Consider the following 25,764-nt stretch of genomic DNA (forward strand, 5'->3'; position numbering starts at 1 on the left):
AATAGTACTTTCAGAGTTCATTTCAGATGTTTTAGCGTTACCATCCAACTTCATTCACTGTGCTGTCAGTGAAAATGTTGTCTCATGGAGAGGTAAGAAACCATACTCATGTGTCAATAACTATCCTCCGAACCATTATTACTTCCAGTTAGAGTAAAAAATTGTAGATACATAATAGAAGACAAAAACTTGCAGAACTGTATTTCTGTCTCTCCCTTCTAGCCTTTGCACTATTTGCCACACGTATTACTTCTACTTTTCTTGTTACCCTTCACATACCATTGTTGTTATATTTTTATTAACCATCCAGTTGTTTAGTGGGAGAAATTCTCCAAGAGAAGAATATGAGATGATGTCACTCATGGTCAGGAGTTGAGAAATAACAGAATGGGAAAACACAAAGTAGAACTTGGGCTGGGTTTGCTGTATTGCACTAAAGTAAAGGATTTTGGGGAAGCGGTGGGACTTTCAGATCCTGGTGCATGATGGAATGAATAGTGGAGGAGGACCTAGGCTGGGGGTGAGAGTGATTTGCATGACTATTTCCCATTATTGAGGCAACATTCTTTTGAATACAGTATCAAATTAATTATGATTAATTTATTATGATTAATTATTATTAATTATGAGGATTACCAGTTTAGTGGATAGAGGAGTCATTCCCAACCTTGATTCAGATTGAGGTATTCTATTTGAATTCTTTTAGGTGGTTTATTAACAAGCTTCTGGTCATTTTTTTCATATTTTCACATTCTGCTGGACTTTTGAGTGATATGTTTACAGATCTCAAGAGTTCTCATTGTATAACTTTATTTTACCCCTATACTCTGTCTCATGAATTTGAGAGGTCTATTCTTCTTGATTAATAAAAATATAATAACAGTGGTATGTGGAAGGTAATGAGAAAGGTAAAAGTAATGTGTGTGACAACAGTGGAAGGGCTAGAAGGGGGAAAAGAGAAGTAAACTATTGCAAGCCACTGTTTTTGTTGTCTCCAAATCACTCTACTAGGGAGTAACAGTGGTTTGGAGGAGAGCTATTGACATATGAGTACAGTTTATTTTCTCTCCGTGATAAATCTAACTATAAATGAAGAAAGTCTGTCAGGCTCTGTCTGGTTTTCTCCTCCTTGTTCTATAACATGGAAATCTTCCTTATGTCTATAAATTAGTTTGTTATAAAAATCACTTCATTTTTATTTCCTGTCTCAAAAGCCACTACTTCCTGTTACTTTATATCTAGTATTTTGAAAAGCATTGCTTAATTTATTTTGTTGTTATTTATTAATGTTAATAGGAGGATGAATTCAGTTTCTGTTTCATATTTATATGAAACAATTCATCTGTAAGACAGATATATTTTTTCCAGGTTCACATAAAAAATCTTATTTATTATTTATTTTAATGTATGTTTATCACTGACTTAATATTGAGTTACAAAATTATAAAATAATAGGAGTATAATTCCATAGGGTTCCCAAATAGAGATCTGCATCCTCAGCTCCACTGGAACTTGCAATAGTTCTCCCAAGGTCACCAATATAGACGGATTCTTTAGTTATCTATCTACAATATATTTATATTATATATATTATGAATATATTTATATATATTTAAAATTTTTAATGACCCTGCCTGGAGTTCCTTTCTAAGTTATGACACACTTACTACTACTTCTTTGTGTTTTTTTTTTTTCTTCTCCTCTCAGATAAGGGACAAAGTGCCTGGCTTCCTCTAGTGTTTTCCAAATTTGTTTTCCTTTCATTGATGTTATAAAACCAAAATTCCTGGTGACAAATGCTCCAGGTCCTGGTGGAATGGGGGTAACAACAGAGCCTCTGTTTTACTTCTCCTATGATTATCCCTCTTGGAATATGAACCAAAATTATTTTTGTGGGTGCAGAAGGTGAGAGTTCTGGTTTCTGTAATTGCTTCTACACTGGACATGGGTGTTGCCAGGTTGATCCATACCCCAAGCCTGTAAAAAAGATACTTTGAAATCTGTCATAATTCCCATCTTGTGTTTCCCACTTTTGGAGTAAAAACAGTTTTGACTACTAAAATTTCCTGAAATTTGTTCTACCTTCAAACTATAACTAAAATCAGTGTTATGTTCTAGAAAGAATCACTATTTAATACTATTATCAAAACTATAAAAAATGTGAGTATTGAATTCGTATTATGTCATTTAAACTATCTGTGCACTGGTGTATATGATGACTATGTTTGTGTGTGCTAGAGTTACTATAAATGATCAGTTGTTTACTCCAGTTTCAAGTCATCACAGAGTGCAGGACCTAATATGAATTTATATGTCTTTCCAAAACTGTGATGGACATTTGTTAATAGAACCTGAGAACTCATAGTTACCTGTTATGATGGGTAACTTCATAAGTCACATTTATGGGTAAGAAGATTCTCAGGTTCAACAACAACAAAATTGACTGTGTTCGAGTAGTTTAGGTGGAAATGTTACTTAGGTGTAAAAAAAAAAAAAATGACTGTATTTGAAAACCCTGCCTTAGATATGCTGTTCAGACTACTTTAGATATGTTGTTCAGAAAAAATGTTTAGAAGAACATTCAGAATATTTATCAAGCTCACCCTAAAATCTGCTAACTTTGGGTGAGTCCAAGAGCAATATTTCTTAAAGTTCAGGAGCAAGTTTATGTGTATAAAAAATGGCACTTCACTTTGTATCTGTATGTTTAAAAAGAAATCAGGCAACCAAATTGTATATGTATCTAGAAAATGAAAGTTAACTAAAGAAATAAATTAAAAGGTCATGTGTAAAATTCAAAAAGTAGGGCAGAATAGTAGGGATGAATGAGAAAAATGAAAAATGATGGAAGAGTGTTCTTTTCCAGATTCACATTCTAATGTAAGTCATCTTCTAAACCCAAACTCCATCTGTCCCTTTGTTTTCTGGAACAAACTCACATTCATTGGGACCCATCCATCCTCCGTAAACAAATTCTTTCCCTCAGATATCCCTACTTCCCACACTTAGATCAGCTTCACATATCTCTTGGAATTGGTAGTGCTTTTTATTTTACACATCTCTAAAACATTTTCTTCATAGGCAACAGAATAATCACTTTTCTCTCTGCCAAATAATCTATTTCAATTTCTTTTCCTGAAAGAAATAAAACCCAGGATAGACGATTGGACAGCACTTATATCATTTCCAAGCAGAAAAGACAACAAGATAGGTTGGTTTTTGTTTATTTGTTTTTAATGGAATTTCAAAATTTCAAATGTTTGAGTATAAGATCCATTTTTTTGTTTGTTTTGTTTTTCTTTTTATTAATTTATTTGTAAAATAAAAAGTAGAAAATAGCAACAGAACCAAGGAATAAGAGGGGTGGAATTCCACACATTTTCTACTACCAGAGTTCCATATCCCATCCCCTCCCTTGGAAGCTTTCCTATTCTGTATCTCTCTGGGAGCATGGACCCAGGGTCATTATGGGGTGCATAATGTGGGAGGTCTTTTTTCTGTAATTGCTTCTCTAATAGGCATGGGCATTGACAGGTTGATCCATACTCCCAGCCTGTCCCCATCTTTCCCTGCTGGGTCAGGAAAAAGGAGAGGTGGGGTTCCAGGGTACATTGGTGAGTTCATCTGTCTGGGCAAGTCAGGTTAACATCATGGTAGCATCTGCAACTTGGTGTTTAGAATGTGTATTCCTTTGCTTCCTCCTTTCTTGTGGGATTCAGTTCAGTAGTTCTTGTAAGGTGGGGTTGATTGTGGCAAATTCCTTTAGTTCTTGAATATTTGAGAAAACCTTTATTTCTCCCCCATATTTGAAGGATAATTTTTCAGGATATAATATTTGTAGCTGGAATTCCCTCTCCTTTAGAACTTTGAATATGCCATTCCACTCTCTCCTTTCCTCTAGAGTTTGTAAAGAGAAATCTGATGAAAGTTGGCCTTTGTATGTAACTTCTTTCCTTTCCTTAGCAGGCAGCAAAATTTTTTCCTTGCCCTTGACTTTTGATAGTTTTGCAATAACGTGCCTTGGCATTGGTCTTTTTGTATTTATAAATCTGGGTGATCATTTTGCCTCTTGAATAAGAATGTTTTGATGATTTCCTAAGTGAGGGAAGTTCTCAGCTAAAATTGCTTTGAAAATGGACTCTGGACCTTTGGCCTTGTCCTCCTCTTCAGATATACCTATCACTCTTATATTTGATATTTTGATGGAGTTTGAAATTTCACAGAGATTTGCTTCAGTCTTTCTAAACCATTCCTCTCCCTCATCTTTGAATTGAAGGAGAGGGCTGGCCATTTCTTCAAGATTAGAGATTATTTCCTCTGAATGTGTGGATCTACTTCCTAAGTCTTTTACCTGGGCATGGATTGCAGTTACGGTGACTTTTACTCCCTGGAGTTCTGACTGAAGTTCTTCTTCCAAGATTTGAAGATTCTTAGTGATCTCTGTTATAAAATCCACTCCCGTGTGTTTTAATGCATAGTAACATGCTCTTTTAATTCTTGCTTAATTCCTTAGAGAGTCCTCATAATGAGCTCTATGTAGTCTGTCTCTGAGAATCTCTCTAAATCTGTATTTCCTTGGATTCCCTCTGTTTCATTTCTGTCTGGCTGATATGGCATAGTTGGCTGTTAAGTTCTGTTTCTCTGCTTGTGCATTTTTTTGTGTGTTAGTTACTGGTGGCTAGCAGGTGGTGCTATTGTGACCTCTAGGTTTCTCTTGTTTGTATGATCTGTGGTGGGTGGGACGGGGTGAGTGGGTGGTTTTTTTGGGCTGTCTTGTGATCACAAATGCCCTGTTTTATGTTGTGTCCTTGCCTTAAATTCAGAAAACTAAAGCCCCTCTGAGTCAGCAACTGAGAGGTTTTAAGCCCCTGTCTCTTTTCTTCCAGCACTAGGAACAATGTTACTTGCTTGCTGCACTTAAAGTGAAATTGCCAAAATGGTGCATCTCAGCACCCGTGCTGCCCAGAGCTTTGATTTGACTTTGCTGTCCTTCAACCCACGCCTGCACCTCTTTTCACTCCAACTGCATGTGAGCACCTACCTGAGGCTGCAGAACTTTCAGCTGTAAATTATGACTTCAGTTGGGTCTTTTGTTGTAGATCCATTCCCAGAGCTAGAATGACTAGTGGAGGAAATTATTAAACTCTCTGTCTTAAAGTATTGTTCTTTAAAATATACAACATACTCAGTTGATAATGGGCATTGTTCAGATGACATTAATATAAAGTTGTTTATCTGTTTTTTTTTCTCTTTTTTTAAATATTCTTTTGAACAGTTGCTTGTGTTTTGAAATGACAGAGAGAAATTAAGATAGGACAGGGAAATTGAGAGAAAAAGAGAGAGGGAGGAAGGGAGAGAAAGAGAAAGGGAGGAAGGGAGAGAAAGAGAGAGGAATGTAGACATCTTTAGACCTGATTCACTGCTCATGAAGAAGATCTACTACAGTGGAGAGCAGGTTACTGAGACTGAAACCCCAGTATACCATGTGGGAGCATAACAACACTGTGGCAAGATTAGGTGATATGGTGTTTCTCCCTCTCCATTTCTCTCTCTCTCTCTCTCTCTCTCTCTCTCTCTGAAAAAGTAATGATCTTTAGAGCTCAATTTATAATGGAGTTAAGCTAAGTAGATATGGATAAAAATTACCTGGAGGAGTCAGCTGTAGCACAGTTGGTCAAGCACACGTGATGTCAATTGCAAGGACTGGCTCAATGATCCTGGTTCGAGCCCCTGGCTTCCCACCTGCAGGAGAGTCACTTCACAGGTGGTGAAGCAGGTCTGCAGGTGTCTATCTTTCTCTCCCCATTCTGTCTTCCCCCCTCTCTCCACCTCTCTCTGTCCTATCTAACAATGGCGATATCAACAACAACAATAATAACTACAACAACAATAAAAAACAACAATAAAAACCAACAAGGGTAACAAAAGGGAAAATAAATGTAAATTTTAAAAAATACTTGGAACTGGAGCTATAGAAATCTCTCACCGGGTACAGTGCTGCATGATCATGTGCACATCCCAGGTTCAATTCCTACCACCACATGAGAGGTGCTGTGATGTCTGTCACTCTCTGTCTCTCTATCAAATGAAACAGCAGTCCAGCACAGTGAAATTACACACATGCAATGTCCCAGGTCTGTAGCAAAAAAAATTAGCCAAAACTAATGAAATATACAGAATTTATGAATGCCATATAATGACAATACAGCATAGCTCCTTTGTTAACCACCACATACCAACTAGAATAGAAATGATAGTAGATTGTATTTGGAATAACCCAGATTTTTCCTTTGCTATTTTTATTTATTTATTTTTTTTAATTTTTCAGCATTTAAACATTTTTTTTTTAATTTAAGAAAGGATTAATTAACAAAACCATAGGCTAGGAGGGGTACAACTCCACACAATTCCCACCACCCAATCTCCATATCCCACCCCCTCCCCCGATAGCTTTCCCACTCTCTATCCCTCTGGAAACATGGACCCAAGGTCATTGTGGGTTGTAGAAGGTGGAAGGTCTGGCTTCTGTAATTTCTTCCCCGCTGAACATGGGCGTTGGTCCATACTCCCAGTCTGCCTCTCTCTTTCCCTAGTAGGGTGGGTCTCTGGGGAAGCTGAGCTCCAGGACACATTGGTGGGGTCTTCAGTCCAGGGAAGCCGGCATCCTGATGACATCTGGAACCTGGTGAATAAAAAGAGAGTTAAAATACAAAGCCAAACAAATTGTTGAGCAATCATGGACCCAAAGCTTGGAATAGTGGAGAGGAAGTGCTAGGGGGATACTCACTGCAAACTCTAGTGTACTTATGCTTTCAGGTATATATTTTGCAGTAGTTTATGGATACGTATGAACATATGCTCTCTCTCACAGAAACTGGTGTATATCTAGGTTTTGGGACTTTGTTAGAAAGTGAACCACCTGAGATGGAATTAGAGTATACTATGAAAGGAAAGGTCTCACCTGAGTAATGAGGCTGAAGGGTTGTCATTCCACACTTGAAGTCTCTGGACAGAGTCTGAAGTGAAGCATGTTGAGGTGGCACTCGTTGTGTTGGTTAGGTTGTGATCGGCAGATGCAACATTATTTGATATGGATTGGGAGAGGCATACGGGAAAGTGGGCCCTATCCAAGGGTTCCAGGACTGGGGGAAGTAGGGGCTCTATAGTGGAGATGTGAGGTTCTTGCTGTCTTAGGGTTCAAAAAGACAATCGATAGTTAATGTTATCATCACATTATTTGTTAATTGGGTTAACTTTGAAAAGTCCTTTTGTTAAGGTTTGCTGTACAGTACCCAGTATCTTGTATATAGCTGTGCTATTGGATGTTTCTAATCTACTTGGTCTAGGCTTTTGAGAGAGTCCGTATATCAAGTACACAGGCTATATATTAAAAAGATTCAGTTTGTGTTTTGAAAAACTTTGAGACATACAATTGATTTTCTCCCTCTCATATTAATTAACTAGTTAGTGATTGATATGTCTACATTTTGCTAGGAGTGTACATAAAAACCATTCCCACCACCAAAAGACTGTGACCCATCCCTACCACCCACTCCCACCCCCCACTGGCCCAGGAAGCTGCATGTCTACCCCTCACCACAGGGTTTTTACTTTGATGCCCTACTTACAATTTGGTCAGGTCCTGCTTTTAGTTTCCCTTTCAGATCTTCTTAATTAACTTCTGTTGATGAGTGGGATCATCCCATACTCATCTTTATCTTTCTGACTTAGCTCACTGAACATAATTCCTTCTAGCTCTGTCCAAGATGGGTCAGAGAAGGTGGGTTCATTGTTCTTGATAGCTGCATAGTATTCTAGATAATCAGTATTTTCCTCAAGGTAATCAGTATTTTCCTTGGGGGTCTCAACTGTTGTTTCCCTAATACTGCCATTCTTTCCTCCAATGTTGTTTTTATTTCTGTGATTAATAAGTTTATTATTGCTTGCATACTTTTCTTATCTATGGTTACTTCTGGCTGATTTGTAGTTTCTTCTGGGCTCCTGTATTCATTCATTGGAGTAGCAGTTTTATTTGTTATTGATTTACCCATTTTTTTGATTTATGTGTTTCTCTTTTTTTTATGCTCTGTTGTTCCTCAGTTGTTGTGTCTTGAATACAAGTAACACTGTACTAAATGTCTTTATGACAATTGCACTCACCAACCTCAGGAATTACAGTAGCAACTGAAGCAAGTATTGAAGCAGTTTTATCGTTACCAGTTAGCCAAACGATTTCTCCAGTCCATGAATAAATAGTAACCAAATCCCAGTGAAGAAGAAAGAGAAAAGAAAGAAAGGATAGCAAGAATAGACAGTTATGCAAATCTACTATCCACTGTATATTCTAGGGGTAACAAGAGGGGAAAGGGAACTAGAGCAGAGATACACACATAGAGAGTCCACTCTGAGTCAGATTTCTTCCCCAAAATAATTCACAAATTCAGAAAGGCAAAGAAGAAGGAAGAAGTGTATGACAAGATAAAAGAAAAATAAAAAGAGGCAAGAGAGAGAAAAGGGAAAAGATAAGAAAAAGAGCTGTAAAGAGCAGTGAAAGGAAATTCCCAAATGTGTATCAGTGAATTCAAAAAAGCACACTGTTTGTTGGTGTGGGGCATGGGGGCTGTGACTTTGGAAGCTGTAGGATTAATGAAGAAAGGATGACAATAATGAGAAAAAGAAAAAAAAAGTAAAGAAAGAGAGAGAGAGAAAAAAGAAAAAGATAAGAAAAAGAACAGTCATAAAAGGACAGTGAAAGGAAAGGGTTTTTTATGTATTTATTTTTATTATTTAATTAGTTATGCGGGGTGAGGTGGGGGGGTTGGCTACTTAGAAATAAAAAAGGCCAGAAGTTTCAGAAGGGTATAGACTTAGAATTAATGATACTCCCTGGTGGGACAGGAATTTGGTAAATAAAAGAAGCTCCTAGCAGGGGATCTAGGAGCTGCTAGGAGCTGGTCCCCAGGGACTGGTTATGGGGGGTCGGGGTAGGGAAGGAGGTATGCTTAGAAATTAAAAGGAAGAAAAAAAATTTTTTCCCATTTTTTCCTACTCTAATTCTTAACCCAAATTAAGTTATAGTCACCTCCTTGGTGTTACCGCTAGGACCCCTTATTGGCTGGCCTACTAAAGGCAGAAAATCCTACCGTTTCCAGGATATGTGGTCAGAGCTCAGCCACTAGCAGCTTCTCAGTCCGCCATCTTCCGGGAACCCTCCCCCTTTGCTATTTTTATATCTTCCCCCATATGGTGAGTTCTGACCTTTCATTTCGTTGCATGTATTAGTTGCATAATGTAAACATTCAGCATTTGTTCTTGGCATTTAACCTATTTTTGTTACTGATGCATTTTAATTTCTCTGTAGTTTATAGAAATTTAGTTTTAGAGAAAAAAATACAACTGTTTTAGTAATTATTCTAGGAAAAGTTTATGTACATAATAGAAACCTACTAGTCTAAACATACTTGACCCAAGCATGTCTGTAACTGACTTCTAAGAAACGCTTCATAGGACTGTACTGAGTATTGTGTGTTACTCCCCAGGCTGATATGAAATTAAGATTATATTCCAAACTCAGTATTTGATCAGCAGATTCCCAAAGTTGGCTATGCATTTAAATGGCTGGAGTAGTGTTGATAGTACAGATACCTCAGTCTTAATTTAGGGATTCTGATTCTACAATCACAGGGTGAAGCCCATATTCACTATATGTTTTTTTAAAGTTTACATCTGGGGGTGGGGCGCAGGCAGAAGCACAGTGGGTTAAGGGAACATGGCGCAAAGCATAAGAACTAGCATAGAGATTCAAGTTTGAGCCCCTGGCTCCCCACCTGAAGGGGGGGGGTCACTACACAGGCGGTGAGGCAGGTCTGCAGGTGTCTATCTTTCTCTCCCCCTCCCTTTTTCCCCTCCTATCTCCATCTCTGTCTGTCCTATCCCAACAACAACAACATTAAGGGCAACAAAAATAGGAAAAATGACCTCAAGGAGCAGTGGATTCACAGTGCAGGCATTGAGCGCCAGTGATAACCCTGGAGGCAGGAAAAAAAAGTTTACCATTAGTTTTAAAACACACAGAGGGGCTGTCAAGATAGCTCACCCTGGAGTATGTCCACTTTGCCATACAAGTGCCCCAGGTTTGAACCCAAACCCCCCACATACACCAGAGGTAGATTCAGTGCTAGGCATCTTTCCATCTCTTCCCCTCTCTGCTTCTCTTTCTTTCTCTCTCTCTGAAAATTTCAGCCTATAGTGATGAAGACCCAAAGACAAAAAATTAATAATTTTGATAAATAAATAAACAATATATACTAAAGCCTAGGTGTCAAAAACACTGGTTAAAAAGACAATAATACTGTATAGAGACATTATTTTCCAATAAGATTGCTTGTTTTTGTTAACATTTACTTTTATGAAATAAAAATATTGACCAGTGCATTGCTATTTACTGGCCAGTGCTGGGCTCAAACCTAAGACCTCATTCATGCAAGCCCTATGTGCTGTCATAACATGATTGCTTTTTAGACCCCATATCCCAATAACCTTTTATTATAAAACAATGTTTCTTCTTTAGTAGTGTCTGATTATTTCACACATCTGTACTCAGGCAATTGTACATTACACCTGAAATCTTATTTCTTACTAGGTCTCCTATTTCTATCTACATGGCTATGCATTTATGGAGAGTAATTCCTCAAGAAAAGGCATAGGTAATATAGATGATGCTTTCTCTAAATAATTACATATCACAGAAATAAATGCAGAACTAGTTTAACTGCATCCTAAGAAACTTATTTGGGGGCTAAATAGTTCACATGGATAATGTGCTGCTTTGCCATGTGCATAAATAAGTTTGAACCCAGGTTCAAGTCCAGCTTCTACCACACTGAAGGAAGTATCAGTGCTGTGGCATCTCTCTCTCTCTCTCTTTCTCTCCTTCTTTGCCTTTATCATAATTTTTCTCCAGTCAGACAAATTAATCCATGTGCTCTAAAACACAAAGTGAGAATGATTTTTAAAAATGTGTGTAATTGCAAGGACAAAAAAAGTTATTAAGATTAATTTACCCCAAATAATGTTCTAATGTTCACTATATAAACCAGTAGTACATGTATCTATTTAGCTTCTGCTTAGAATTTCAGGCTTTTCAGGGCTGCAAAATCAGACAGACCTCATCATAGTTTGATCATAAAAAACAAAAATCAGATTTTAGATAGGTTACCTGCAAAATTCCACTGACCAAAGCAAACTGAGTTTAACTGGGTGACCATATAAGGAAGCACATGAGAACCAAATATAGTTTTTCCCTAGTGACACAGTTGACAGTCCTGAAGAAAGTTTATTTCTTTGATGACCGTCCTGGATTAAATCAGGTGAGTTTTTATTTGAAACCAGTATGGTTCTGCTATTATGTTATCTCTGAGGGCTTTATATATAATTGCTTTTCACGTTATATGCAATTTAGAAATGAAAATAATTTTATGTGGCACTGGAAAAATCATCATTTGTCATTTCCAAAGCTGTGTACTTAGTTAGAAATGATCTCCAAATCATGGCTTCTATCATGATTGTGGGTTTATTGCATAGCACTTTCCCCTAATGAGAAATTAATATTCATTTAATGGTGTGAGTCCCTGACTGAAATGGACCTCAACGTGGAGTAGGTTCTCTTTCATTTCCTCTCCTCTAGTACAGATCTTGATCATGGAACAGAAGGTATGAATTTATAACACGATGTGTAATTGAGTAACAGCTGTCAGTAATTGGATGCAGCAGAGTTTGTAAGGAAACCTCAAGTCATGAAAGTTTTACCTGATTTTTTGTTCCACTACAAAGACCCAAAGTCAATCTAGGTTATTAAAACATCTGGCTTAGTTTTGAATGTTTGCCACCCTGAAAATCCTACCTCAAATTGTTGTTTCTACATAGGCACCACTTGATTTTTTTGTTCATGAACTTGTGGATTGGAACTGATTTTCTTCACAATGATAGAATGTTATTTTAATATGTTTTATATTGAGATATTTGCACTTTCTTGAATGATAGGCCCAGTTGATTAGAAATTTTCCAGGAATAAGTCTTTGTAAACAAAATGGCAATGGAACTTCATTTACGAAGACTACATGAACCGAAATGGCATAAGTTTTCAGGATTTTAAAAAATATGTATCAGGTAGAATTTCACTATTAAATCTGAACCTATTAAATTCCAAAATCTTTGTTTATTCAAAGGAGAGGAACACTGATTGCTTCAAAATCTGTTAGTTTACTAAAATAAGAGGCTAGTTTCAGAGTTCATATGTTACTATTAAATGAGATGTCAAGAAAACTGAATTATTCTATAAAGGTGTATATTATACTACCACATTTCTGTTTTATTGCTCCTTTCATGAAGTACTTTTATCATTTTGAGAGTCAGAACTATCAGAGTAGGATAAAGTTTAGTGAAATCAATGAATACTACTGCCTCAAGCTTAAAAAAAAATGATTCTCAGAATAAAATTATAAGAAATTAAGACTGCACCTAGTACAAAGCACAAGGATCCCAGTTCAAGCCCACAGCTCCCCACCTGTAGGGTGCTTACTTCATAAGCAGTGAAACAGGTCTGCAAGTGGCTTTCTCTTTCCCTCTGTCTTCCCCTCCTTTCTCAGTTTCTCTCTATCCTAGCCAACAACAATAACAGGAACAACAACAACAGATGGCTGCCAGGAGCAGTGGATTCATGGTGCAGTCTCTGAGCCCCAGCGAAAACACTGGAGGCTAAAAAAAAAAAAAAAAAAAGATATTAAAACTAGGCTTCCAAGTTTTTAAATGACAAAATAGCATTGGTTATGGAATGAAGTATAACAACTACTTTTAGCTGGTCGACCTGAGGACTCACACATGCAGAGTTTCACTGCTCTGGATCACTTTTTTCATTCAAGTAGAATGACACAGAGAATAAGAGACAACACAGCACCAAAGCTACCTCCATTACCATTGCACCTCCCAAATTCTTGTGTGGAGCTGGGACTCAAACCTGGGTCTCCAGCATGGCAAGTCAGTCACCCTACAAGAGTAACTATCTCTGGTGCCTTATAACCTTATGATGTGCTATAACTCAACATTATATTCATCAATTTCTCAGTTGATTCAACTTAAGAATTCATTTCACCAGTAAACAAACTCACATGTGGATATACGTATACATATAACATAAAAACTCTTTTGGTCTCTGGAATAGTAATTCCCAATAATTGTTTTAATAACACAGTAGCATTCAGATAAAAGGGCTTTCACAATTAAGCAGTGTCCTTCCATTCCCAGCATTAGAATCAACAAGATAAATAAATGTTCAATTCAGAGAAAGACATAGATCCACAGAGGAATTCTTATAAGCTAGCTCACAAGTCTGTGGACTTCAAAACTGTTGTCGGGAGACTGTGCTAAAATAAATGTAAATGGAGATAGGCAATGGCAATAGGCTTTACAGACAAAAGTGTAACTGAAACTTAGTATAATCAGAATTGGCTCATTGTCTTTATGGGCTGTTACAGTTGTACACCTCTTAGTGGGGCCTACCCTATGTAATGGTAAAACAATAGACCAGAGAGTACTAGGCTTAACAGTCATACTATGATGTCAGATTCATGAGAAAAACTCATGAATACAATTGATAAAATAAGGATCAAAACCAGCCTTTAAGATAATTGATAAAGTCAACTATAATTTCTCTATCATTTGGTCTATTTTATCATTAAATAGTTCAAACATACAAGTCTGAAGAAAAATTATAATGTTTACAGAACAATCAGGACAAAACATGAAGATGTCTTGAACCCCAGAACGTTTTTACAAATGTTCTGGGGTTCAAGACATCTTCATGTTTTGTCCTGATTGTTCTGTATCTATTATAAATTGGTTAACTGTTAATCCTCTATTGATTCTACGCCCCTCCATTTCTCCTCCAAAGTATTCAGTAATCTGAATTTGGTGATTTTCACTGACTGTAGGTTATACGCACATGGTGCGAAGCACAAGGACCAGCTTAAGGACACCGGTTGGAGCTCCCCACCTGTAGGGGGGTCACCTCACAAGTGGTAAAGCAGGTCTTCAGATGTCTTTCTGTCTCCCTCTTTGTCTTCCCATCCTCTCTTGATTTCTCTCTGTCCTATCCAATAGCAATGGCAGCAATAATAACAATAATGATAAACAAGGGCAACAAAAAGTAAAAAAAAAAAAAAAAGAGACACCTGGAGCAGTGGATTCATCGTGCAGGCACTGAGCCCTGGAGGCAAAAATAAATAAATAAATAAATAAAATTTAAAAAATGGAGACTATTTTTGATTACCTGTGTGGGATTAATGTAATCACGTTGATTTTTAAAAGTCGAAGAGGGAGGCAGAAGAGAAAGGAGGTGGGGACACAAGATTATATAGGAATTTGTTAGAGAAATGCAAATTTGCTGGATTGAACATGGATTCTGGGATACAAGTTAAAAATGTGTATGTCTCTTGGAGCTGGATGAGGTATGGATACAAACATGTTCTTTTTTTAATGATTTTCAACTTTTTAAAAAATCATTTATTTTCCCTTTTGTTGACCTTGTTTTTTATTCTTGTAGTTATTATTGTTGTTGTTGATGTCGTTATTGTTCGGAAATGGAGAGAGGAGGGTGAGACAGAGAAGGGAAGAGAAAGATAGACACCTGCAGGCCTGCTTCACTGCTTGTGAAACGACTCCCTTGCTTCGCACCATGTTCGCTTAACCCACTACGCTACCACATGGACCCGTAATCTCCATATTTTAAGATGCGTAATTTGGGATCCGAGTAGTGTGGCATAGTTGGTTAAGTGCATGTATCACCTTGCACAAGGACCAGGGTTTGAGCCCCTGCTTCCCACCTGGCAGCAATTAAAAAAAAAACAAAAAACAGAAGATCTATAACTCGTAATCATATATGCAAAACCTCTGTTACCAGGTAAAGTGACATATTCATAACTTCCAGAAAATTTTCTATTGACTTTTTTTCATTGTGGTGAAATATAGATCTTGTGAAATTTATCATTTTATCTATCCTATGTATATAATTCAGTGTGATTATGGGAGAGTCTATTATAAACCTTACAATATGCAACAGTACTGGAGTACATCCTAAAAAAAATGTAGAAAAGAACACAAGTGGTAGCTCAGTAGCAGAATTATGACTTGCATGTCTGAGGCTCCCATTTGAATCCCCCACACTGCATGTACCAAAATACCAAAGATATTCTACTTCTCTCTCTCTCTAATAAAATTCTCACCTAAAAACATAAAATAAAAATGTATAAATAATGATAAACCTGTCTATATATAAGACAATTACTCCCAACTGTACAGATGCTTGCTAAATGAAAAATTTAGTGTGGTTAAGAACTAAACAAACGTTAGATAAACTGGTCACTTCTAGGGAAATAAGAGTAGGAGTTCAGGGAGTCGGGGGGTAGCGCAATGTGTTAAGCGCAGGTGACACAAAGCGCAAGGACCCGCCTAAGGATCCCGGTTGGAGGCCCCGGCGCCCCACATGCAGGGGCGTCGCTTCACAAATGGTGAAGCAGGTCTGCAGGTGTCTCTTTCTCTCCCTATCTCTGTCTTCCATCCTCTCTCCATTTCTTTCTGTCCTGTCTAACAACCAATAACAACAACAATAATAACTACAATAATAAAGCAACAAGGTCAACAAAAGAGAATAAATAAATATTTAAAAAAAATTAAAAAGTTAGGAGTTCAAAATTATTTCTTTTTTTTTAAGTGTTTTATTTATTTATATTTTTGAGACAGATGCCGAGAGAGACACAGTGAGAAACACCAGAGCACTGCTCAGCTCTGGTTTATGGTGGTGCGGGGGATTGAACCTGGGACTTCAGAGCCTCAGGCATGAGAGTTTCTTTGCATAACCATTATAATATCTACCCCCACCCCAAAATTATTTCTAAATAAGAATATGCCTCTTGGGAGTTGGGCGGTAGTGCACCGGGTTAAGCGCAAGGATGGCATGAGAATTTTGGTTGGAGCTCTGGGCTCACTACCTGCAGGGGAGACGCTTAACAGGCAGTGAAGCAGGTCTGCAGGTGTCTGTCTTTACCTCCCCCTCTGTCTTCCCCTCCTCTCTCCATTTCTCCCTATCCTATACAACAATGATGACATCAATAACAACAACATTAATAACTACAAAAACAATAAAAATAACAAGGGCAACAAAAAGGAAATAAATAAATATTTAAAAGAAACTTACAAAAAAAGAATATGCCTCTTCTGTGCTTATTATTTTAACATCTTTATTGTTGTAGTTATTATTGTTTTTGTTATTGATGTCATTGTTGTTGGATAGGACAGAGAGAAATGGAGAGAGGAAGGGAGACAGAGAGGGAAGAGAATGATATACACCTGCAGACCTGCTTCATCACTTGTGAAGTGATTCCCCTGCAGGTGGGGAGCCCGGGGCTTGAACCTGGATCCTTATGCTGCTCCTTGCGCTTTGCATCACATGTGCTTAATCTGCTGTGCATCACATGCGCTTAATCTGCTGTGCTACCGCCAGACCGCCTATTTTAACATCTTTGACTTCAGAGAAAGATTATAACTTACTGGTGCTGTTAAATGAGCACAAATGTAATGTAAACATATTCCAGACTGTTATAGCAGATAATAAAGTTTTAAAATAAGTTATTTACCAATACAGATTTTTTGCCACATACAGACAGGGTGCATAGTGAAATAGAGAAGGAAAGAATTCACAATCCCAAGAATTTCTTCAACATATTGGGGGCTGGCCTCAAACCTGGGTCACACACAGAGCACTATATCCAAGTGAATTGTTTTGCTGGCCCTCAGTACCATTTTTATAAATAATAATAATGCCTAAAAAAAATTCCTAAAACATCAAAATTCTCTTTATTCATAAATAGCTTATTTTTATGGATATTTTTACTGTTTCACAATAAAAATACCAGGTTAAAAAACATACATTCTGGGCACTTTTTTTTCCCCCAGACTGTGTCTCAGTATTTTAAAGGAAAGGAAAAATATACAGGAGCAGATGTCACCATTATGTCAAAGCACTAAATAGCTGACCTTGTGGGTTCTAATTATTGATAGTTGACCACAGCACTAGCCTTGGTTTCTAGGAAAGTGTTAGCAGAACTGACAGCAGGAACATGCATGATTTATTCATTAAGAATGATCTATAGCTTCCTGTATTTTCAGCTGCAGGCATTCACACTGTACAATGCCATGTCATTCAGCAAGAACTCATCTGAGGCAGGAAGCACTTAGGCATGTTTACAGAAATACTTTTAAAACAGACTTAACAATCAGACAGGCCTCTTGTAAAGCCCTCACTGTAAGAACTTGGGTAAAGATTATCATTCCACACTGAAGAAATCGAATTTTGGAGACTCACAGTTGTTCTACATTGATGCTGGGTTACTTTTTTTAATTGAATTAAATTTCCTATAGACTATGAATATACTAATACCCACCAGGTGCTTTTTCCTGACTCTAAATGTGATTTTTTAAAGCCATTGAATAAACTCATATTTTTATCAAGTATTCTTTATATGCAATAGTTAAGATTATGATGAATAATTATTTAAGAACAGTTGATTACCAATTTTATATAAAAATTAATTATTGTATTAATAATACTAACAATATTTACTGCACACCTAAGAAATACAAGGATCTGTTTTATTTATTTATTTTTTATGGATTGATTGATTGATAGACCTTAGGATAAGAGGGGTATAATTCCCATCACCAGAGCTCCATATCCCATCCCCTCAATTGGGAGCTTTCCTATTCTTTATCCCTCTGGGAACATGGACCCACGATCATTATAGAGTACAAAAGGTTTTGGAAAGTCTAGCTTCTGTAATTGCTTCTTTGCTGGACATGGCCACTGGCAAGTTGATCCATACGCCTAGCCTATTTCTATCTTTCCCTAGTGGGGCAGGGCTCTGGAGAGGTGGGGTTCCAGGTCACATTGGTGGGGTCATCTGCCTAGGGAAGTAAGGTTGGCATCATGGTAGCATCTGCAACTTGGTAGCTGAAAAGCATTAAGATATAAGGCAGAAAATATTGTTCGACAATCAGGAACCTAAAGATAAGAATATAACAGATGAGATCTGGTGTCCCCACTATGGAAAAAGCTAGAAAGTCTATTTAAGTATATTCCAAGGGGTGCATGACTTTACTAATTTTTGCCTGAGCCCAAAAACTAACATGTGGATGGGCTTAAGGTATTATCTGGAGACCTGATGTCAGAATTAGAAATAGGACTAGAAAGCTGAATCAGGAAAGAGAATGGCTTCCAAATATGGGGAAAGGCTATAAATACCACTATCAACCCCATCAATCTGAACTGGGGCCTGTATTCAGCACAGGAGCCTGGGTAACCTCTGCATCCCTGTAGGCCTGAGCTCACATTCTGTGGTTGTAGCTAGGAACATTCTAGGTTGCACTCCTTTCAGGACTTGTCTTCCTTGAATGGCAGAGTATGTTGACCCAGCCTCCCTTTTGAGAGTGGTGTAGTCCCTACCATTGATGTTCCACATTGAGGGCAAGGTCCTGTAGAGGCCCATAGGAAGGTCCACAATGCTGTTCCTAATGGATATGATCAGTGATAGTCGACAGAGATATATATCCATTGTATTAATATGGGAATCCCAATGTGGGGTCCTGGATGATGAGGTAGCTTAGTAGTACAGAATTGCCATCATTAAAGTATGCCGGTCTCTTGTCTTTATCCAGCAAGCATCTGTTTTATACCATTGAACTCTCAACTGAAAATCTCTGCAATAATTGTTATTTCTTTTTGAAATATTTTGTATTATCTTTATTGGATAGAGACAGCTAGAAATAAAGACAAGAGGGAAAGACAGAGAGGGAGAGACAGAGAGGGAGAGACAGAGAGACATCTAAAGACCTGCTTCACCACTTGCAAAGCTTCCCACCTGCAGGTGGGGACTGGGGGTTTGAACCCAGCTCCGTGCTCACTGTAACATGTGAACTAACCAGGTGTGCTACCACCCAGCTCCAATAATTGCTATTTCTGTTCCTAATGTTCACACAGTGGCTAAGATATCTTCAGTATCTTACACAGAAATTCCTAGAACAGAATTTCATATCAAACCATCAGAGTTTAAATCTAATTTACTATGTTAAACTGTACTTTTAGTTTTTAGCATTATGCATGAATCCATCTCCTGAATAGCAGTTGTTTCTCTGTGAATGATTTCCAAATTTATCTTTAAAATGTATCTCCTTCCTAAACTGATTATCTATTATTTCATAATTCTTAGATGCCACCATCTTCATTGATGTTTAAATGTTTAAATTTCTTTTAAAATTTAGAATTCAAACAAAAACCTACTATTGATCTTTTTCAAACCTGAGACTGACTTGTCTCCTTTATCCAAGCAACCATCATTTAGAAAATACAAGGAATACCAGGAATGATATGTCTTTGATAGTTGTATTGTGAACAGAATAATGGGTTTTTCCGTCCTTGATCTGTTCTCATTGACTTTTTTTTAAGAAATTGGGGTGTTGGAGGCGGGTAATGATTTATAGCATAGCTTCTAATCTCCACTTGACTGGTGTCTAGGAGACACACCAGGATCCCAATGTTCTTTCATCCTGTCTTTTCCCCTTTTTTCTCCAGAGTCCTTTGTTTTGGTGCAATATGCCACTCCCAGTCCAAGTGTCATCTTGTGTATTCCCTTACTTTTCTTTGTTCTTAAATTCCACCTGTAAGTGAGATCATTCAGTAATGGCCTTTCTCTTGATGGTTTGTCTCACTCAATGATGCCTTTGAGTTCTGACCATAATATTTCAAAGGAGATGACCTCATCATTTTTAACAGTTGAAAAGTACTCCATTGTGTATATGTACTATAACTTCCTTTGGTATTCATCTGTCCTTAGCCTCTGGCTTGCTTCCAAGTTTGGGTTCTCACAAACTGTGCTACTATGAACATTGGTGTGGATAGGATTTTTTGCATAGGTGTTTTTGTTTTCCTTGGATAAATGCATTTGTTTTCCTGGTAGGTCCATTTCTAGAATTCTGATGAATCTCCTAAGTGTTTTCATTAGGACTTGAACCAATTTACATTCACTTTTATGTCCTTTTCTCAACTCCTAGTTCATACCAGGTACTTTATATTGGTGTTTCCTGCTCTCCTTCCAGCTTTAAAAAGCAAGTATCAGAAGCAGTAGCAGATATGCTCCATATGATTCACTTTAATTAAGTGGATACAACACTGTTGCTTGTGGACATATAATGTAAGTAATAAAAACATGTACTAGTGTGAAAGATCAAATTCAGGAGAGATGCTATGCTTTATCATTTTTAAGTATTTATAACAAAATATTAAGATTTGATGAAACTGCATGGACATTGATTAAAAAAATATATATGTATATATATTCTTGGAGAAAGATGTGAAAACAAATGACAAATGAACACTTACTGAAATTTACTTATCATCCTATTTGATGTATAAGACGAGAAATATGGATTTAATGATTGAGTTTTATTAATAACACTGCCAATTATTAGATGTTTCACTGAGCAAAAGTTCCCTTTCCATGTCTCATTTTGCATCTACTACACATTGATAATTTTATTAGTATATATTTTCAGTAGAAGACTAAAATATCTAGATGTAGTAATTCTCTAAGAGGTATCCTGCAGTCATAATGGATGTTATTGTAATAGTGACTGAAAGAGTCACTGGCATGTCAAAACTTATTCTCCTTTGAGAATCTTGGTGGATGGATGAGTTTTAAGTGACTGAAAAAGTGTTGGGCATTATGCCAGCTCCCCTGCATCGCTGATATTATGGTCTATTTACATAATCTTTGTTTTGCCTGAGACCCTCCCTGCCTGCAGGGCATTGGTTAATCCCAATGGTTAGAACCTTCACAACAGCTGCTATGGAAGCTTTCTATCTTTGAGCTCTTTTCTCCACCCCCTCTCCCAGCCATTTCCTTTTTCCACTTGCCACTTCCAGTTAAAGATATATATAAAGGCGTTGTCTCTGATCAATAAAGGTATTGCATTGTGTTCCCGCTCTGCCACAAGTTCCTGGTTCCTCTCCCGCTGAGTAAGCAGCAGCCCTGGTTGGCTGAGGTTGAGTTCTCTCCAACCCAGAGAGCACGTGCCGGGGAAGAAATGCCTGCAAAGCTAGCCCGGCAAAAAGCAAGAGAAAAATAATTTGAATTTCCACTTTATAGTAGCAGCACATATTTTTGAACACTAGGCATTATGAAGTAGTTGAAATGATATGTATATGTGCTATCTGGATTTTATTGTTCACAATGCCCATTGTTAGGTATTTCATTGAGCCAAAGTTCCTTATCTCTTGAGAACTTTTCAAGAAATTCTCCAGTAAGCAGATTTGAGAATGTCAAATCTGGTCAACTCCCCTAAGAATTTAGGCTTCTTGGGGGCTGGGTGATAGCACACCTGGCTGAGTGCACATGTTACAATGTGCAAGGACCCAGATTCAAGCCCCCATCCCCACCTGCAGGGGGAAAGCCTTGTAAGTGGTGAAGCAGGGCTGCAGGTGTCTCTCTGTCTTTCTTCCTCTCCATCATCCCCTCTCAATTTCTGGCAGTCTCTATCCACTAAATAAATAAATAAATAAATAAAAATTTAAAAAGAAGCCTGCATGGCAAGAAAAAAAAAGTTCTTTAACAAAAAAAAAATTTAGTGCTTCTATATAATCTTCAATTTCCTTTACAGTTTTTTTTCCTGCTTCCACAAATTTATTTCAGATTAAAAATTTCCCCCAAATTATTTCAAATCTTGAAGTTTCTCTACAAGTCCCTTATTAAACTATCTACCTATACTCTATTCAGAGAAAATTGGCTTGTATAAAACTTAATCAGTATTTAAAGTACTATAAAATCCTTCCCCAAACTTTGCAAATTTATTTATAATTCTATCAACTTTATATTTTCTTTCACATTTTTAGAAAATAAGATTGTGTTTCTTATTTAAGGCCAACCTGCTCATACATGTATGAGTTCATGTATGAGTTCATACATGTATAAGTTCATCTTATTCTTTCCCATCTGACTGCTGCAAACTGATCCACATGTTCAGTGTTCTAGGTTAAATTGTAGTCCACCTAAAATGCTAAATTAAAAATCTTAATCCCCAATGCCTCAGACTAAGACCTGACATGGAAATAGGATAATTGGAGGTTAAGGAGTAGAGTATAACCTCTGTGAATGGTGGTGTAAGATGCAGACAGAGACTCACAGAGAACTTGCCATATAACATAGAAGATGTAGGTTGAGGCTCTGTAACTGCAAAGCATGGAATGCCCAAGGCTGGCATCATTATAGGAAAAGAAGCAGAGGCAAGGAAGATTCCTCTCCTTCAGAGGGATTCCAGTGCACCTAATAGCTAGATCTCTAAGTTTATCTTCCAGAGTGATCAAACAAAAGATTTTTGTGACTTTAAGTCACCCACTTTGTGACATTTCCCTATTGAAGCCGCAGAATGCAGTAAGTTCAGCTTTACAAAACATCCAAAATCTGAATTGATTTATGAGACAACATAAGAGGTCTGAATTCAAGGGGACATTTTTCCAGAGCCTTCTGACTTATAATAAAACACTAAAAAAGTGCCAAAACTTTCATGAAAACTTCAGGAAAAGAGTTAGGAAAAGGATTATTTAGGAGGCAAAGAGAATATTGTGAGGTACCATATTAGTTGGGTGTCTCCAGTGGTAGAGTGTTTGTTTGCTTATTTTTTACTTTATGGAACTGATACAATTTCAGAAGCTGAGAATTCCAAGATATAGGGGGCCGGATGGTGTTGCACCTGATTAAGCACACATAGTACTAACCACAAGGACCCAGTTCAAACACCCACTCCTCACCTGTAGGAGGGGCACCTTTTAAGCAGTGAAGCAGGTCTGCAGGTGTCTCTCTTTTCCTCCCACTCTCTATCTTCCCATTCTTTCTCAATTTCTCTATGTCCTATCTAATAAAATCAGGGCAGGGGGAATTTCCAAGATATACAGTAGCATAGAAGAAGCATACGTAGAAGAGTGAATTGTGTGGTTTTAGTCCCAAGTAGGCAGGCAGGTCTGACACCCAAGGACACTCTAGAAACAGTAGAAGCTAATATCCTAGCTAATGAAATCAGGCAGGAGGAGTTCCCTCTGACTTTCAGGAGGATCAGCCCTTTGTTCTAGTAGGCATTTAGATGGATGAATGAGAGCCACCCATATTAAAAAGGATAATCTCCTTTAATCAATCTATGGATTCAGGTATTAATATTATTCAAAAATTCTCCACAAATACATTAAGAAATTATAGGCATATCAAAGTTGATAAACATAGACGTATATAGACAGATGATGATGATAGATAGATAGATAAGATAGATGCAGTCTGTTGTTTTTTTATGCTGTACCAGGGATTCTGTGTATCCACAGTACCACCAAGTGACTCCACAGGCCCAACTTTTTCTTTTTTTTTTTTATGTAGAGAGAAGAGGAGGAACATTCCAGCACCATTCACCATCCTTGGATCGCCCCAGTGCAATCTTGATGATCCTGTGTGGAGCCTGGACTTGAACCCAGGACCTTGTACATGACAAAATAAATGCAACCAGGTGAGTTATCTCCCAAACACCTTAGAATATTTTTTTAATATTTATTTTATTTATTCCCTTTTGTTGCCCTTGTTGTTTTTTTATTGTTGTAGTTATTATTGTTGTTGTCGTTGTTGGATAGGACAGAGAGAAATGGAGAGAGGAGGGGAAGACAGAGAGGAGGAGAGAAAGACAGACACCTGCAGACCTGCTTCACCGCCTGTGAAGTGACTCCCCTGCAGGCCACCTTAGAATAATTTTTTTTTTAGAAATTTATTTTATTTTATTTATTTATTCCCTTTTGTTGCCCTTGTTGTTTTATTGTTGTAGTTATTATTGTTGTTGTCGTTGTTGGATAGGACAGAGAGAAATGGAGAGAGGAGGGGAAGACAGTGAGGAGGAGAGAAAGATAGACACCTGCAGACCTGCTTTACCGCCTGTGAAGCGACTCCCCTGCAGGTGGGGAGCCGGGGATCGAACCGGGATCCTTCTGCCGGTCCTTGTGCTTTGCGCCACCTGCGCTTAACCCGCTGCGCTACAGCCCGACTCCCCTTAGAATAATTTTTAACCAACTTTCTTGAGACGCCATACAGGTCAGTCGAGTTGTCACATAAAAATATACTAAGCACATATGAAAGTAAGAAATAATCACTCAAACTGGATAATTGAAAAGTCCTGAAGAAATGCATCAACTTCATTAAGTTGATATGAAAAAAATAATTTAGTACAAAGGTGAGTTTTCCAGCTGAGTTGACATCTTGTATTTCACAATAATTTTCTTCTTGCCACAGTAAATAGCATTTAGTTTATTTCATCATAGGCTTAGCTGGAAAAAGTGAAAGTGCTGGCTAATTATTTCAACAATTTTGAACTTGATATTGCTTGCTAACAATTGGAGCAACCGACTGCTGGTAGAAATACATTATTCCCACCCAAGAATATAAGAATGTCCTTGTCTCAGGCAGATTTAAAAACTACAGTAAACAAAGTGACCTAAGTAATTTTAAATATTAAAGGTTTTTTGTATGTTTTTTGCATTTTGTTACACAGGCAAGTTTAATTTTAAAAAAGGACTTGGATTAGCTTCAAATGGTAGAATTTTTATTTTATTATTCATTAGCATTTTGTTTTAAAAGCAAAATTGTTTGCCCACAAACAAGTGTTCTATCTTGTCCAACATTGTTGTAATAAAAGAACATTCAAGTAGTAAGTAGTGATATATCTTCTTAAACAGTGTGTCCTTTCCAGTACTGAGAATCTGTAAACACTTATGAGCTTTGAGACCTCAGGTAAGAGATCCCCTCCTGGGAACTCAATTATCTATAGAAAGGATATGATTATCCCAGCTTCCAGAAATCAGAGCTGTTAAGTTTGAAAATTAAATGCGATGAGGTATGCAATACATTTTGTGAACTCTGAGCTCTCCACAGGTCCACAAATTCTCAAAAAATTGTATGTTCAGGTCACCTAGATCTGCTGAAGAAAACAAGACAATGACAATATGTCCTGATTTCCAGGCATTCAGAAATGTAAATGGAGGAACTGATGTTTTGAATTAAAACCTACAATCAGTTCATGAGGGTAAAACTAAACATGCACCTGGAGATGTAACAGAAAATAAAATACTCAAGATGTTTAATAGTTTTACAATGTTAATTGATAAGCTAATATGTAATAACTCCTTTTTCAGTTTTTATTTATGACTAATAATGGGTTATAAGATTGCTGGATTACAGGTTATAGTTCCACATACCACACACACCACCAAGATTCTGTGTTCCCATCCTCCTACCTTCCAAAGATAACACATAAGCCTTAAAGTTATATTTTTAACCTTAAAGTTAATGTTACCAAACTTTAAACACACACGTAAACATGGTCTTTAATACACAAGGAGAGAAACCTTTGTTGCAAAGACATGTCATTTTAAACATGAATTTAGATCTGTACTGTCTTAGTTGTTTGGGGGGGTCACCATCCGGAGGTGGCTTCCCGCGCAGCTCCATTCCCACGCAGCTCCACTTCTAGGAATTGTAGGTTGCGATCTCTGGATGAATCTCTGTGTGTTATAGCTTGTCTGCCTTCAGACCCAAGCTGGAGATCTCGGCCAGGGGGCCCAGTTTCGGCAGGGAGCCT

General features: G+C 37.5%; 1 long non-coding RNA gene across 1 annotated transcript; it reads left to right on the forward strand.

Moving 5' to 3' along the window:
* Positions 1-451: 451 nt before the first annotated feature.
* LOC132538721 (uncharacterized) lies at positions 452-24,190 on the forward strand. Its single transcript, XR_009550077.1, has 3 exons — positions 452-520; positions 20,203-20,297; positions 23,523-24,190. It is a non-coding gene; the product is annotated as an uncharacterized LOC132538721 (long non-coding RNA).
* The last annotated feature ends 1,574 nt before the right edge of the window (positions 24,191-25,764 follow it).

Source organism: Erinaceus europaeus, chromosome 5 (assembly GCF_950295315.1).
Source record: "Erinaceus europaeus chromosome 5, mEriEur2.1, whole genome shotgun sequence".
NCBI lineage: Eukaryota > Metazoa > Chordata > Mammalia > Eulipotyphla > Erinaceidae > Erinaceus > Erinaceus europaeus.